A 12,222-nucleotide genomic window follows, 5' to 3' on the forward strand; every position below is an offset into this window, starting at 1 on the left:
ATCACTTAATGTCTTTAAATTCAGCATGCCTAAAATCAATTATACTCTCTAGCTTCCCAATTTTTTGAGCCAATAAGTCCCTCTCTCCTCAGTTTTTTCTTTAAATCAATTTAAATTAGGTTTCTGCCAATTAAATCTAAAATTTTCCAGATTAATACAGAAATTTACTGTATTTGCTACTGTGTTAGACTCAGTCAGCTGCTAAAGGGATGAAAATCTCAAATTATATCCTAACAATACAATCAAATTTAGAATCTGAATATTTCCTTTATTCATGCATCCATAGTTTAGGTTCTATATTTTTTCTCTATTTTTTGGGTCACTTTGATAAAAATATCTGGTGCATTTCTAAGTTTTGGCCTAGACTAAGTCAGGGTGGTCATTTGGCCAATAGTGCTAAACTAACAAAGGTGATGAGCAGAATCCTGTACTTACTTAACCTCTAAAGCAAAGGCAACTATCTTTCTATACAGAAAAATCGATTTAAAGTGTTCTATACAATGTTCATCTTTGGTCATCAGTTCATCTAAGAATTTTTTCCATTTTTATTGAATACTTACTATGAGCAGCATTGCATTAAATCCTAAATTATAAAATATTTTTGGGTGAGGGCATAAATAAAATTCATGTGGGCTGGTTGTTTTCTAGCTGCTGAGAAGACAGATCATTGTCTTCATGGACTCTGTGATCCACTGAGGAGAAAGAGAGACAGTAACAAGATAAACAAACGTAATAGGTAGTGGTTTAGGTGGTGATCATCACTAAAGGGGAAAGTTAGAGAAAAGGAAATTAAAGCCATGCAGGGTTGGGGAAGAGGTTGAAATTTTATTCTGAGTGGCCAAGACAAACCTTGCTGAGGTGACTTTGGACAAAAGACCAGAAAAGTAATGAAGCTAGTGAGCCCTGTGAACTGGTCATGAGTTTAATGCACATAGTAAAAACTCTGGACATAGTTTAAATGTATAGGTAATAGCAGGTTTGTGCAAACGTAATTGCGTTATTTACTATTGAAAGTAATGGCAGGCCGGGCGTGGTGGCTCAAGCCTGTAATCCCAGCACTTTGGGAGGCCGAGACGGGTGGATCACGAGGTCAGGAGATCGAGACCATCCTGGCTAACACGGTGAAACCCCGTCTCTACTAAAAAATACAGAAAAACTAGCCGGGCGTGGTGGCGGCGCCTGTAGTCCCAGCTACTCGGGAGGCTGAGGCAGGAGAATGGCATAAACCCGGGAGGTGGAGCTTGCAGTGAGCTGAGATCCGGCCACTGCCCTCCAGCCTGGGCGACAGGGCGAGACTCCGTCTCAAAAAAAAAAAAAAGAGAGAAAGTAATGGCAAAAACTACAATTACATTTGCACCAACCTAATAGGATAGGCTGATACTGGAAGTGAGATGTGAGAGACACAGAGAAGACTAGGATCACACTAAAATTTTTGTTCTGAGCAACTGGAAGAATAGTGTTGCTAGTAAATGAGATGAGAAAGACAACAGAAGAAACAGGTGGGAGGGAAGCTCAGTTTTGAACAAGTTAAGTCTTCTTTAAGGGGCTACTAATGACTTCTCTGCCAAATATCAAGATGAATCTGCTTGAAGAAAAAAATGAAGTTTTCTTAATCTCAAAGAAGTAGTAGTGGCGATAAATCCATGTATCATTAGGCAATCTGAGTTTTAATCACTTAATGCTTAGGCATCTGAACTCTAGTGTCAGACTGCCTGGGCTCAAATCCTGGCATCACCACTTACCATATGATGTGACTTTGAGTAACTTACTTAAATTCTAGGAGTTTTTTTTCTTCATTTTTCAGTTGGGTATAATAATCTTACTACTTTATAGATTTACTAATCTATGAATACAGTGCACTAATACAGTGCATTCCACATAGTCAGTAGGCAATAAATATTTGCCAACAGTTGTCAACATGCTTTGTTGATATGGTTTGGATTTGTGTCCCTACCCAAATGTCATGTCGAATTGTAATCCCCAGTGTTGGAGGTGGGACCTGGTGGGACGTGATTGGATCATGGGGGCGAATTTCCCCCTCTGATGCTGTACTTGTGACAGAGTTCTCATGAGATTTGGTCATTTAGAAGTGTGTAACACCTCCCTCCTCTTTCTCTTCCTCCTGCTCCATCCATGTAAGAGGTGCCTGCATTCCATTCACCTTCTGCCGTGATTGTAAGTTACCTAAAGCCTCCCCAGCATGCCTCTTATACAAACTGTGGAACCATGACCTTTTCTTTATAAATTACCCTATCTCAGGTATTTATTTACAGTAGTTGAGAACAGACTAATACATTTGTCTTTTTTGTTAGACTGAGAGCTCATTAAATTCGGGGATCAATCTTACTCTTGTTTTATTCACTGCCCCTAGCAAAGCATTTGAAATATAGTAACTATTAAATTTATTAGTGCATACAGCTAAGTGTAACTGAGAAAGTTTGGTACATTAACCTTCCCATAGAACTGGCAATTTAGTCATCATTTCTAAATCCAAGTGATAATTGCCAGAACAGTTCTGTACAAGTAGTGAAGAATGAATAGATCTTTGACTATAGAGATGTGAGGGAGGCTATGTTAGGTAAAAGAAAGAGGCCAAAGGAAGGTGGAGAAAAGGAAAGATGAATTGTATTCCCTTTACTCCGATTCCACTTCTCTTTGAAACTGGGAGAATAGATTTCTATGCATTTCTCTGCTAAATGTTAACCAGTGTGAGCACAGACTCTTTGAGACTTAGTTCCTGTATTTATACAAACTGATAGATGTGTGAGGATAAAATGAGATTGTACATGTGAAATTTACTAATAAAGGTATGAATCTACTTATAAAGTTCAAACAACTATTAGAGTACAACTTAAATCCCAAAATCTGTGCGGTAAGTTGTAGGTTAAGGGTACTTGAGAAAGGTTGCAGTGCTAGGGAAGATAGAGTAAGCACACTTCTGTCTCTCCCACTTAATGCAGGTATAAATGTTGATGCAACTATATGAAGATGCCGAAAAGTAAATTTTAGCAGGAAGATTGGAGAAAGAGCCCAGAATTTGAAGTTGCACCAAACCAGTGGTGAATTTTCCATTTTTCCCTTCCAGTATCACTTGACATAGGCTCAAGGGAAGTTCTAAATCCAGAAGTACACATGAGTAAAGAGCACAAAGCTTCAAGAAGATCCCTTTCTTAATGATTGTCATTCTAACTGGTGTGAGATGCTATCTCATTGTGGTTTTGATTTGCATTTCTCTGATGGCGAGTGATGATGAACATTTTTTCATATGTCTGTTCACTGTATCAGGAAACAACAGTTGCTGGAGAGGATGTGGAGAAATAGGAACACTTTTACACTGTTGGTGGGACTGTAAACTAGTTCAACCATTGTGGAAAACAGTGTGGCAACTCCTTAAGGATCTAGAACTAGAAATACCATTTGACCCATTCATCCCATTACTGGGTATATACCCAAAGGATTATAAATCAAGCTGCTATAAAGACACATGCACATGTATGTTTATTGCGGCACTATTCACGATAGCAAAGACTTGGAATCAACTCAAATGTCCATCAGTGACAGACTGGATTAAGAAAATGTGGCACATATACAACATGGAATACTACACAGCCATAAAAAAGGATGAGTTCGTGTCCTTTGTAGGGACATGGATGCGGCGGAAAACCATCATTCTCAGCAAACTATCGCAAGAACAGAAAACCAAACACCACATGTTTTCACTCATAGGTGGGAATTGAACAATGAGATCACTTAGACACAGGAAGGGGAACATCACACACCGGGGCCTATGTGGGGAGGGGGGAATGGGGAGGGATAGCATTAGGAGATATGCCTGATGTAAATGATGAGTTAATGGGTGCAGCACACCAACATGGCACATGTATGCACATGTAACAAACTTGCATGTTGTGCACATGTACCCTAGAACTTAAGGGATAATAATAATAATAAAAGAAGATCCCTTTCTTTCTAAAGAAATTGTGGGAGAGAGGAATCCCACAGATCACAGAGAGAGGGGAAAATCCTTACTTTTTAATCATTATTTTTCCCTTCTCTCTTGCCTTAGCCCCCAGGCAATACTATTGTGGTGGTAGTGGCCAGGGAGGTACCTAAAAATCTGAAGAAGAATCCCTCTCTATGAATAAAGTAGTCCCAAGAGCATGAAGTTAATCCCCATTGCTTTTTTCTTTCTCTGTCTTTCTACAATTTTGGCAGTATATGCAGACCCAGTCACAAGAATATCATGTCAGACAAAGGGAATTTAACCCCTAGTTTTCTGTACAGAGGGCCAGTAAGTAAGGCCTGCAGGAGCCAGAGGTATTGGGGAGGTCAAGGTGAAAGGGAAGATCAGAAGTCAAACTCATAAAAACATACAGGCATTCCTGGGTTGACTTAAGAGCTGTGCATGCATGGAGGGAACACTCTTAAAATGAATGAGGAGTCTCATCAAAGAAATAGAAGACACAAGGAAAAACAATAAAAATTGTATAAAGTATCAATAACATAAAAAATGTTTACTAGATGAGATCAACAGCAGAATGGAGATGACAAAATATAATAGGTAAACTTAAAAATAGGTAAATAAAAATAATCATAAACAACAAAGACAAATTTTAAAAGATTATAAAGAAATGAGCAAAGACTTAGGGACCTCTGGAACAATTCCAAAAGGTCTAAGTCATCAGAGTCCCAGAAAGAGAGGAAAAACAACAAGAGGCATAAAAAATATTTAAAGAAATAGTGGCTGAAAACTTCCCAAATTTGGCAACAGTCATGTAGTTATACATTCTAGAAGCTTAGTAAAGTCCTAACAGTATACATGTAAAGAAATCAATGTCCGAATATATTATAATCAAACTATTGAACACTAAAGACAAAGACAAAGTTCTGAAGGCAACCAGAGAAAAATAATACATTACTTACAGGATGTAATAATTTGAATGACTGGATTTGTTATCAGAAACCATAGAAGTGAAATAAAGTGAAATAACATTTTCAAAGTGCTGAAAGGAAAGAACTGTTACCCCAGAACTCTATATCCAGTAAAAATTATCCTTCATAAATGAAGGAAAAATAAAGAAATTCTAAGATAGAGGAAAAATAAGAATTTATCACCAAATATCTGCTCCAAAAAAAATGTCAAAGGAAATTTCTCATGCAAAAGGGACTTGATATTAAAGGAAAACTTAGAACATTTGGAATAAGAGAAATGTAACAGAAATTGTAAAAGCTGGATAAACATATTAGATTATTCTTCTCCTCTAAGTTCTTCCAAATATGTACACCAGTCAAAGCAAAATAATTTCAGAAAACATTGTCTTGACAGGATTTTCAAAAGCAAAAAAAAGTTTCAAAAAACGCTGTGTTAATAAGATTTTCAAAGTAAGTAGAACTAACCCATTTGACAACTGCAACATAAACACGGAAGGTTAAAAGAAAACCTGTGGGAGTTTTCTACACTCCTTCAGTAGGTAAAATATTAATTCTAGGTAGACAGTGACAAGTTAAATATGTATTATTATAAACTACAAAGAAACTGTTTTTAAAAACTATACCAAGTGACATAGCCAAAAACTCAATACATAAATTAGAATAATAAAAAATAGTTAAATAATCCAAATAAAGCAGTGAAGAAGAAACGGACAGAAAATAGAGAATAAAAAGAAAACAAAGAATAAAACAGTAGACCTAATTTCAATTTATTTTATTTATTTATTTATTTATTTTGAGACGGAGTCTCGCTCTGTCGCCCAGGCTGGAGTGCAGTGGCCATATCTCAGCTCACTGCAAGCTCCGCCTCCCGGGTTCACGCCATTCTCCTGCCTCAGCCTCCGGAGTAGCTGGGACTATAGGCGCCTGCCACCACGCCCGGCTAGTTTTTTGTATTTTTTTAGTAGAGACGGGGTTTCACCGGGTTAGCCAGGATGGTCTCGATCTCCTGACCTTATGATCCGCCTGTCTCGGCCTCCCCTAATTTCAAACATATTAATGAATTTATTAAATATAAATAGTCCAAGAAAGCAAAGTAAATGACACAGGTTGTCAGAATAACTTTTTTAAAAACTCAACTATATACTGTTTGTAAGAAATCTCCTTCAAATATAATTTTATTAGGAGGTTAAATTTAAAAGATGAAAAACTAAATACTACACAAACATTAATCAAAAGAAAGTTTGTGTGGTTAGTATCAGATACAGTAAACTATAAAAAAGGAAAATCACTGGTGATTGAGAGATTGAATATTTTAAAAAAACAAATTTACAAGAAAACATACAATTATTCTAAATGTGTATACACCTAACAACAGAGCTTCAAAATATATAAAGCCAAAACTGATAGAGCTGAAAAGAGAAATATCTAAGTCTACAAACATACTTAGAAATGTCAACATTCCTTTTTCAATAATTGATAGAACATGTACACAGAAAACTAGCAAAAACATAAAAGTACTGAATAGCACCATTAAACAACTAGGTCTAGTTAACAATTATAGAATATCCAACCCAACAAAAGCAGATTACATACTCACCAGGTTAGACTATATTCAGCATCAGCCTCATACCAAAACCAGACAAAAACAGTACCAGAGAATAATACTACAGAATAATATCCCTCAGAATATAGACAGAAAAATAATCAACAAAATGCTAGCAAACCAACTTCATAAACATATAAAAAGAATATAAGACAAAGAATATATGACTATGACCAAGAAAAGTTTGTTTGGGAACTTAGGGCTAGTTCAATATTTGAAAATCAATCAATGTAATTTAACATATTAACAGACAAAAGAAGAAAAAACATGAGTATCGATTGATGCAGAAAAAGCATTTGATAAAATTCCACATCTTTTCATAATAAAAAATACACATTAAACTGAGAAAAGTGGGGAGATTTCTTAACCTGATAAAGGACATCTACATAAAACCTACAGCGAACATCAAGCTTCATGATATAAGAATGTTTTCCCACTGGGAATAAGGCAAGGCTATCCATTTTCATGACTCTTTTACAATATTGTATTGAAAGCCCTAGCCAGCCCAAAAACACAAGGCAATTTGGAAAATGAGAATTAATCTGTTTCTATTTATAGATGATATGCTTGAATATGTAGAAAATCTTACAAAATCAAGAAAAACCTCTTAGAACTACTACGTAAATTTAGTAAGGTTGCACATTACAAGTTCAATACACAAAATTCAATCATATATATTTTTATATACTAGCAATGAACAATTGGACAATCCAATTAAAAAAGCATTTATAATTATTCCAAAAATGAAAATACTTAGAATAAATCTATTAGGTTGCTGCAAAAGTAATTGTGGGTTTTGCCATTGAAAGTAATAGCAACACCTGCAATTACTTTTGCAACAACCTAATAACTACAAAACACTGATTAAAAACTCAAAGAAAGCCTAAATAAATAGAAACACATCCTGCTCATGGATTGGAAAACTCAATATGTTGACATGACACTTTTCATTAAATTGTTCTACAGATTTTAACACAATATTAATCAAAATCAAGTGAGAATTTTTATAGATCTATATAGTGGATTCCAGAATTTATATGAAAAGGCATGGGAGCTTGGATACACAAAATGATTTTATAAAGAAGAATAAAATAGAAATACTTATATTTTCCAATTTTAAGAATAGCTATATAACTACATTAATCAACAAATTGTGGTTTGGCAAAAGAATAGCCACATAGATCAATAAAACAGAATAGAGCATCCAGAAATAGACCCACACAGCCTGTTTCCTGACTGTGGTAGTTGTTATAGGAATTCATACATAGGTTAAAATTCATAGAAATGCATGCTCCCTCCCAATTTTTCAAGTCAATCTTGATATTTGTTAATTTAAAAGATACAGTAAAAACAGTATTTAAAATAATAATTACGACTCTAGAAAAATAAAATTGCTACCAGAGAAAGCAAACGAAGAAAGATAAAGGTCAACTTATTTTGGTGGTCCAGAATGCATATACTGTGAATGCTAAAAAGAAATTATAAATCACATACAATGAAATCTGGCATATTTAAGACTCAATGAGAGACGACACAGATTGGAGTTAGGGTTAAAATTATGCCTTTTAACCTTGAGGGTGACATTGGGTGGAAGTGGATAATTTTCTTTTTTTTTTTTTTTTTTTTTTTTTTTTTTTTTTTTTTGAGACGGAGTCTCGCGCTGTGTCACCCAGGCTGGAGTGCAGTGGCGCGATCTCGGCTCACTGCAAGCTCCGCCTCCCAGGTTCAGGCCATTCTCCTGCCTCAGCCTCCGAGTAGCTGGGACTACAGGCGCCCGCCACCACGCCCGGCTAGTTTTTTGTATTTTTAGTAGAGACGGGGTTTCACCATGTTAGCCAGGATGGTCTCGATCTCCTGACCTCGTGATCCGCCCGCCTCGGCCTCCCAAAGTGCTGGGATTACAGGCTTGAGCCACCGCGCCCGGCCTGGAAGTGGATAATTTTCAACATACAATTGAAGGTCCTACGTTTTAGTAATAGTTTGCCCAGAACATCTATCATTGTGATTTAACACACAAACCCTAAGAAAATAGATTTTGCCAAGAATCATCTGATTGAAAACATGTAGAGAACAAAGGGGCAGTTCACAAGAAAGACATCCAGGTAATAGAAAATGAGAAAAGTGAAAAGTCACTTTGTATATTGTAATCCTTTATATCAAAGGTTTTGAAGAGTGCATGTGTGTGCGCGCACGTGCGTGTGCACGTTTGTGTGTGTATGTATGTACTTTTTTTCCTTATCAGACCATGTTTCTTCAGTACGGGAGCCAAGGTAGAAGAGACTTAGAGGTGCTAATCTTGTCAAGGGTGTGAGGTGAGGGTGGAGTGCTCCTAACAGCATATGTGTCCAGAAGGTACTTTAAAATATTAGACACAGTGCTTTTACTTAGATTGTGTGCTGTTTGGGGTTAGATGATGGTGAACAATAAAGATCATAGTAGATCTAACCACTCCCCAGCCATCTATTAACACTTCCAATGACAAGAGATATATTGTTCGTGTTTGTACTCCCTGTAACACTTAGCATACTGACTGGCACTGGTACATAGTAAATGCTTAATAAACAATTGTTCTAATGAAATTGAGTAGGGCATTTCCTCCAATTGTAAGTCATCTCTTAAGTTCTCAGAGAAGATCAGTCCACATAAGATAGGGTGCAGAAGATGTTAAGAGGCCACTTGAAGAATAATTGTATCTCTTGTACTAAATTCTTAGAATAATTTTGGTTCTCAGTTAAACAAAGTTATTGTTTAAGGTGAGTACAGAAAGCTGAATAAGTTGGAATAAATTCCAACTGTAAAAGAAGCACAGTATCTTAAGAAATTAAAATGTGTGGGTTGATATTTACTGCTCAGACTTTTCATGGAGAACAGCTTGTTATATTAGTAAACACTTTTTATTTTGAAATTGAATGTAATTGTTTCACTGGAATTTATGCAAAAGTTAATCAGTTATGGTACCAATAAGTTAAAAATTTTGAAACATGAACATAATTTTTGATCAAGGTATCTAATAAAGTATTTGAGTGAACAAAACAATGACCTTTGGATCTGTCATTGCTTTGCCTGGGTGATTAATTTCAATTTTTTTGCTTTACACACCCTGCCATAAACTTTTTTATTTACACTTTATTGTAACTGACTTCATGACATTTGCTCTTGCTTAATAATAATCGGTTAACAGCAAGGGCAGGTGTTCTCAAGGATGTGGCCCTTCCATGCAGTGAAATCTAAACAGTTTTTAAAATCATCATAAAAAGTATAAAGATAAAACTGCCTCATTCTATTGTCTGAAAGGGAAAAAGATGTCTATGCAAAGAACGAGTCAAGAATGGAGAACTCAAAAGGTAAAACTGGTAATAATACGCCCATTCTAAATTTATTTGTTGCTCTTCCTTTTAACACTTATCTTTCACATATCATAACCAGTGATGACTTCTGCTAACACCCTAGTTGTTTCTTTCTTTGTTTTGTTGTTGTTGTTGAGACGAAGTCTCGCCCTGTCACCCAGGTTGGAGTGCAATGACATGACCTTGGCTCACTGCAACCTTTGCCTCTCGGGTTCAAGCAATTCTCCTGCCTCAGACTCCTGAGTAGCTAGGATTACAGGCGCACACCACCACGCCTGGCTAATTTTTTGTATCTTTAGTAGAGACAGGGTTTCACCATGTTGGCCAGGCTGGTCTCGAATTCCTGACCTTGTGATCCACCAGCCACACCCTAGATTTTACATGGATTTCATTCTTTTTGTGTTATGTAAAAATTATATATAAACTTTTGGTCAAATGTCTGTAGAGCTTAAGTCTGACTGCTGATTTTCTGAGATCATAACAATTATCCACTTCCCTATGGCCATATTTTCTCCTATGAAATGCCTTATTCACTAATAAACACAATGTGTCCTGCTCCCATTCTCAATTTAGAAATAGATTCTCACTTTCTTTCATTAGCTCACCTTCAACCACTTAAGTTCCAAGTTCCCTCCAGAATGGAAGCCTTCTACGTTCACTCTTCCAGAATTTCCTTCTCCAGTCCCCTGGTTACATCAGCTTCTGCAAGATGGTCTGAAGATCTTGAAAGCTGCCCCCATTCTTCTCTGGGTCTTTTCTCCAGAAAAATTGAGATCATCAAATATAATCTTTAAACAAGAATGAATTGAGGCAGGTTTAAAAATTAATGTATAATCCAAAAAAGTTTATATAGCCATCAGAGTGTTGACTTGGATTAATTCATTAGTATTTGGTGTCCTGCAGGGACTACTTTCAGGACCCTCTTGAACCAAAACGATAGGCTCAAAGTAATCTTGTTCTTGGAGAAACAATGGGAGTCAGAATGAAAAAGAGAAACATCATAATGCGGGGAGAGAGAAGTGAAGATAGATAGGGAAAGAGAGAGAGGAAGAGAGAAAGAGACTGATTTAGTGGTAATCAGAGTAATATTGGTGGTTGGAGGAAAAGGCACCAGTAAAGAAGTAACAGAAAGAATTATCAAAAAAGATAGATCCTGCTGGACACAAATAGAAGCAAGATAACCCTCCTTAAGAATGTTTTGTTTGGAGATGGTTTCTATCCTAAATTCCAACCCTAATACACTGATGAGCATTCACTTCTTCATTTTTAAAAGAAACTTTGGTTTGGACCATTGGTTTTAGATCATTTCTCTATTTAAATTCAAATACCCTGAGAAGGTTACTGTTATTTCAAATTATCTTATTGGTTCTTAATTCCAATTTGTGAATTAATTAATTAAAGGAAGTTCCACATATAATCACTGAATCAATTAAGATGCTTTTGTATGCAAGAAACAGAAAGCCTCCCTCCCCCTCACAAACTGAATTTTATAACAAAGAGATTGACTCAAGTAACAGAGAAGCTCTTGGATCAGTGAGTGTTTAGGCCCAGTTTGATCCACATTTTCACAGTGTCATCAGGGCTCTTCATCTATTTCTCTACAATCTTAGCTCTGTCTGCCTCCATGGGTTGAATTTGTTATCAGTGTGTCTTCCCTAATGCTAGCATTCAGTAGTCCACAGCCCTATATGTTTCCTCCTTCACAACCAGAGGAAGAAAGTACGTATTTTTCCCAATAATGAAACAGAAGTCCTGAGCTCCACCCTGATTAAGCTAAATTAGGTAACGCTTCTACCCTTGAAGCAATCATTGTGTCTAGAGACATGGCATTTTCTTGGTTGACTTAAATCACAGAGCCCATCTCTGCAACCATGGAAAGAGGTTGAATGTATGGGAGGTAACTAGAGGGTTTGCTATTTTACCACAGGACGCTTCCATTTCCAACAAGAAAGTCATGTCATAGACCCAAACTGCCACATTCTCAGAGTAATGACCAGGGTGATTGTATTTAGTTGTGGAAAAACTGTGTCATCTTCATCTATTTCTACAGAAAAGTTTAACCTGCCAGTCCAGTCCAGACCCTTATGGTAGGTTCTGGTGAACCTCTGCAGTGCAGTGGAAAAATCACCACTACCCCTAAACCTCTCTCCAGAATAGGCCACTTTGCTTCTAGATATAATTCCACCAGAATTTTTGTCTTTCCTCTGCTCTCAAATGACATAATTCTTGCATATTTTTAAACTAACATTAAAGTTAGTTAAAAACAACTAGGTAGCTTTCAGTTATTTCTAATGAATTTTGTCCTTATAATCTCAATCTTGAAGACTTAATCAACTTACA

Source organism: Papio anubis, chromosome 3 (assembly GCF_008728515.1).
Source record: "Papio anubis isolate 15944 chromosome 3, Panubis1.0, whole genome shotgun sequence".
Lineage (NCBI taxonomy): Eukaryota > Metazoa > Chordata > Mammalia > Primates > Cercopithecidae > Papio > Papio anubis.